Genomic DNA, 6,000 nt, shown 5'->3' with positions numbered 1-6,000 from the left:
CGGGCTTTCGGGCCGGCCCGCGCCCGTGCAGAGCTCTATTCCAACGCATCCCTTTCTCAAGCATTCATACAATCCTACATGGGGGCCGGCAGGTTGGATACACACCAAACAAAGGACCACAAAAAGAAAATCACTTATACATCACTTGTCTACCCCCAGCCTTGTGGGTTTTCGAACTAGCTCTACTGGACCTATGTATTCATCACAGCTCAGTCTCGGAATTGTTCAGCGTCTGTTTCCTTTTTAGTCAGGGGCACCCAGGATTCGTTCCGTTTGTCGCCTGTTCTAGTGTTCAGTGGAAAATTGCTGGGCGGTTCCTGATTATCTAGAAATTCGTAACTTCCACTGTTTATCCCATCTTTCGTGAAACGATTGAGCATCCGCCTATTAGTCGACCTTCAACCCCGTTCTCCGTCTGTATACGGTATGAACGGGGTTATGGCGCTGCTTCGAGCACGGTACCTTTGGTACGGAGGACCTTCACCCCCACCACCTCGCCTGCTTCCAGCATGGCGAGGTGTTTAGACCAGTGACGTCGACCAAAGAAGCGGCTCTGCCCCTTCCTGAACTTCCGGTTATTATCCACCGCCTTTTTCGGGCTGCACTGTCCCGGAGTGCGGTGCGGAGGCAGCATTGAGACTCTAGTCGTAAGCCTTCTATTCATTAGGATCTCCACGGGGCTGACTCTCAAAACACCAGATGCTCTTCTATAAGCTAGCCAGGCCAAGTAAGCGTAATTAAATTTCAAAATGAGATGTTTAACCGTCTGTATCATACACTCTGCTTACCCGTTTCCTAGGGGGTGCCTCGGACTCGAGATAACATGAAAAAAAGCCGGCAGATCCCACGCCCTGTTGTAATCAATGTTATGCGAAGCAGTGTGTGGGGAGCCTGCCAAGTTTAAAAAAAGACCATGAGAGCATCACGACCTAGGTGGCTCTTTCGTGACCTACATGACACGGATGTCATGACATTTATGTCATGAGTCCTCAAGAGTCCCTTTAGCTACACCTAAGAGACCTTATGGCGAAAGCGTTAGTCAGGCTCATGACTATGACTTTGACCATCAACCTTTAGCCTCGTCCTTGACTTAGTGCCGACGCGTTATAGAGTATAATTGTTCTTTCGCTGTGTCATTGTCATTTTTACTCAGTCATGGACATGGCTATGACTTCTACCATCTCCCTTTAGTGTTTGTGTTACGTAGTACTCTCGTCAGAACCCATTTCAGCGTGTGTTGAGTGCTAATTTTTTTTCGTTGAGTCATTGACGTTTTGGCTGAGTCATGCTCATGACTATGACTTCTACCACCATCCTTTAGTGTTTCCTTCACTTAATACCCACGTCCGAAGCCGTTTCAGTGCTTTCCGAGTGTTAATATTTTTTCGCTCAGTCATTGTCATTTTTGCTCAGTCATGGTCATGACTCTGACTTCTACCATCTTCCTTTAGTGTTTCCTTCACTTAGTACCCGCGTCCGAACCAATTCCAGTGGTTTTTGAGTGTTAATTCTTTTTCGCTGAGTCATTGTCATTTTTTGCTGAGTCTTGCTCATGACTATGACTTCTACTAGCATCCTTTCCCAGGCAGCACAACCAGGCTGGCCCCGGCACGGCGTATCACGGCAAACGCCGGCACAAATATAGGCCCGAAACCGGCAGCGCTACCCGCGTCAGGAATGGCCCAGTGCGGGCATGCCACTAAAGGGCATATTTCGGCCACCATGTGGCAGCGCCAATACAGGCAGATAGCCGGCTCTGCCGCTTATTGCCATTCTAGTGTCCCACCTTGCCTACTGGCAGCGCCGGTATTGATCAAGAGCCGGCTCTGCCGCTTTTAGTCAATTTATTGTCCCGCATTACCGACTGCCATGCTCATTTGGCAGATTGTGATGTACCTGGGCGATGCCGTTATTTCCTATGATTTTAAATTGCGCAAATAATGCATGGTAGCTCGATGCAACATGCCATGATCTACTATAAGATCACCAAATAATGTTACATAATTTCTTTATTGGTCTTAAAATACGTTGATACAGATTGTCGCTCGTATCCCCAATCCTGTGGACCACCTACGAAAGCTTTGTTTATGACGCTATGGGGGGGTTGAAGCTGGGCTCGCAAAAGGGGCACTTGGAAGATGCTGAACGGGTTGAGCCGCTTCGGCGTAACGCCGCCTTCTGCTATTAGCACAGTCGACGGCACCTAGCAGCCACAATCTTATGAAGTACTGCGCTTGATTAATGTCGATCTCTGCGTCTCTCAGGCACCATCTGCATACAATAAATATACCTTTATTATCCCACCACTGTCAGCAGTGCATAATATAAGCAAAAGGTGCAAAACTGAGAAATTAAATGCGTATCACCTGTTCCCACTCTGCATAGCCGCATGTTAAACAGTCTCTTGCTTTTCTTCCCATGCAGGCTGTACGGCAGTTCAACTGCATGGCCCATAATGGCGTTCATTATATTGAAGGCAACCTCCCAAAGACATGATTCCTTCATTCAAACAAGTTGTTGAAGCTGAAAAGAAGAAACAGTAATACGCGAAAATTAGTTAAAAAAATGCCGCTGCATCAAAATATGCAATTTTTGTTCTAACTAGCCAATAATGATGAATTATGCTTTCATCAAGACTTCTCGTAAGTGCTTGTGGGTAGCTGTACTGAGTCTTCGGCAATGCTTAAGCTTTTAGAACAGTGGCAGCAAAGAAAGGATGCATTATGTCTTGATAAACACCTAAGATAGCTACAATACAACAAATTATAGTTTTGTAAAAACTTCTGAACACCAGTCAGCTCGCAGAATGTACTTCCTGAGTAAGGAATTACGACAATCCAACTTTGGTCTTCTTGAGTTTACCAGCCGAAATGTGGCATGCTGTGTGTGTTCAAAGAGACAGAGTGTTTCAGCTGACGCTGAAGCGGTGCAACACCGTCTACGTACGTAGTAAAATGTGGCCGTACATTATCTCTGTAAAAAAAGAAAACACACGTATTAGGCAATGCACTTTGTTGAAACACTATACTTGAGAATGAAAATAAGACAATTGTACTTACCTTGCGATAATTGAGTTTATTTCGCAGTAAATGTTTTCCGACGTTTGGCTAGTTGTTCATGTTTCACCCAATAGCAGTGTGGAACCAAGCTTGTAGTGGCGAAAGTGAACCCGCTGGTACTGAACACGTTGCTGGTCAAGTTCATGCATGCTTCGCACGCGAAACATGGTGCAAGCAATGTGGGCAACGGCAGCTCACAGGCACAAATAGAATGTGTGCGGGTCCTTCGTCCTCCGAGAGACCGAGAGTCACCACGTTTTTTTGGCAGTGGGCGAGGTTCGCGCAGGGAGCAACAAATTTGACAGGGCATTATTCATGCTTCTTTGTGCACCCATCCGGTTCTGAGTAGCAGCGCAGGCTCGGCTGTGCGCATAATAGGCAGTGCATACCTTCGACACCGCAAAGCGAGGGGACGCCGGGAAAACGTGGTCAGAGTGAAACGCATTCCTGGTGTTATGACGTCCTTCGCCTGATAGTAGTTAAGAACGACACGTACACGTTTTTTTATTCTTCTCTTTATTTATTTTTTTACAGAAGCTGCTGTGGCTGAACGAGCAGTAGCACATGTGCTGATTTTCTTATATATTATAGCTGAAATGTAAAACATGACAAATGGACTTGAACAACTTAAAGTAATCAATGAATGTTTTCATTGTTATTTTTTGCGCTGCATATCCCGGGAGAACGGTAGAGCAAGACAACGTGTGCGCAAAGGGGTAATCCGGTGCACATCATCCCTTGCTAACATACCCCCATGAATTTCTTGATTCTAGTTAAATAATACAACTTCCCCCTTCGGAAAAAAAATGAATAGACACAAAGCAGCGGCAGCCGTATCTAAGAAACCTCGCGACAATACCTTACGCGGCGCATAACATATAAGTGATGCCCAAAAAGCGAGTCCAAGGATCTCGTTCAAGTTGGCCATAATAATTTATTTCATTATCTTAGTATAGTGTCAAAGCCCGAAGGCTTTACATAAAAAAAAGCGGGCAGTTTCTTTTTCTTTTCATAAGCAAGAGAGCTTCGAACGTGGCCGCTGCGAGAAGAAACGTAGGTGGGAGGTAGAAAATGTCCTTTAAGCAGGGGGAGTAATAAAATAAATCCTAATAAACAAACTCAAGCGAGATCGCATACGGCGACAAGGTAAACCAAGCGATGATTTTATAAATGATGCACTGCCCTTACAAAAAATTTTAATGGGTTTTTTTAGAAAGTGTTTTGAAATTGTTCGATAGAATTCTATTGTGTTATAGAATTTTCCTATAGAGTTCCAACAGTTATTTGGCCACCGCATTCTTATAGGAACTCTGAAAACACAATTCTATAGAACATTCCTAACGAGTTCCTTTTAAGATCTTAGAGACACAATTCTAAAGAACATTCCTACGGAGTTCCTTTTAAGATCCTAAAGACAAATTTCTATAGAACATCTCTACGGAGTTCCTTTTAAGATCCTAAAGACAAATTTCTATAGAACATTTCTATGGAGTTCTTTTTAAGATTGTAAAGACAAATTTCTATAGAACATCTCTACGGAGTTCCTTTTAAGATCCTAAAGACAAATTTCTATAGAACATTTCTATGGAGTTCCATTTAAGATTGTAAAAACAAATTTTTATAGAAGTTTCTACGAAGTTCCTTTAAAGATCCTAAAGACAAATTTCTATAGAACATTTCTATGGAGTTCCTTTTAAGATTGTAAAAACAAATTTATATAGAAGTTCCTACGAAGTTCCTTTAAAGATCCTAAAGACCAATTTATTTAGAACATTTCTCTGCAGTTGCTTTACAGACCCAAAAGACAAATCTCTATAAAACCTATGTCGATGTTTGTAATGTGCTTGTACTTTGCCGAGGTTCTAGAGAACTGTACTGTGGGCATTAACGATTGCAGTAAATGCAGTGGAAAAAATAATTGGCACTACAACCACAAAGTGATCCGTTTTAAATGTTTATTGCACTTCAGACTAGATACATGCACCATACATACTACATACACACTTCAGAACAGTCTGCATACATGCTTCAGCCTAGAACTTGCAACACACAAACTGTAGCTGCCAATGCGCTTCACGGATCAAGCTGGTGGTGCTAACATACGAAACAGGAAAAACATTTGTGGCAGACTCGACTGGAGTTGGACATCTGAGAAAAGCAGGCTTGTCTAAGACAAGAAAGCTTCGCATTAAAACTGCAGAAGGACCTGCTGTTCCAGCAGTGCACATTAAATGGTTGGATACTAAAGCCTGAAAGTATATTCATATGAATGTGCACAAATATATGTGCACGGCAATAATATGCGTCAGCTCCACAAAACCACACTAAACTTAAAAAACACAGCATTCTGGCCTATGTTGAAGTGTAAAAAGAACACTGGCAGTCCTAGTAAAATTACAGCAAATAGTGGTACTCCTAGAGAAGTGCATCATATACTGTACAAAGCTTAAAAAGCTTGAATGTTGTTATAAGGGAAATTTTGAGATCAGGCCCAATATTACAACATTATGGTGGGAAATACAAACATGACTGACGCACACAATACCTAAGAAAACGATTTAGCTAAAGAGCTCCTATGCATGTGAATAGTGAAATCGTTTTTCTCGGCAACCACGGGACTGAACTTGATGTTTGTTACATTTAAAACAAGATTTTGCATTGTTATTTACATTTAGGCCATTAATTTTTATTAAGAATGGTTGAAAATTGCACAATTAAAAAAAACAACTTGCAAGCACAATTCTGTTCTGCAAATCTAAGGACCAACTCCGATTTCCCTCCTTAAATAAGTGTGAAATTCCTAAATGGTTTTGAGACAACCACAGGGATATTTTGAATTAAATTTGTAGCATTTGAGAAAGTTAAGGTCTAGCGGTTGTAGGAAGAATTGCAATTCAGAGCCTAAAGTAAAAATTATTGAAAATAGGCAGGTTTAAAGAAA

The sequence above is a fragment of the Dermacentor silvarum genome, chromosome 2 (genome assembly GCF_013339745.2).
Source record: "Dermacentor silvarum isolate Dsil-2018 chromosome 2, BIME_Dsil_1.4, whole genome shotgun sequence".
Taxonomy (NCBI): domain Eukaryota; kingdom Metazoa; phylum Arthropoda; class Arachnida; order Ixodida; family Ixodidae; genus Dermacentor; species Dermacentor silvarum.
The sequence above is the reverse complement of the archived record's forward strand: the minus strand, read 5'-3'. Positions refer to the sequence as shown.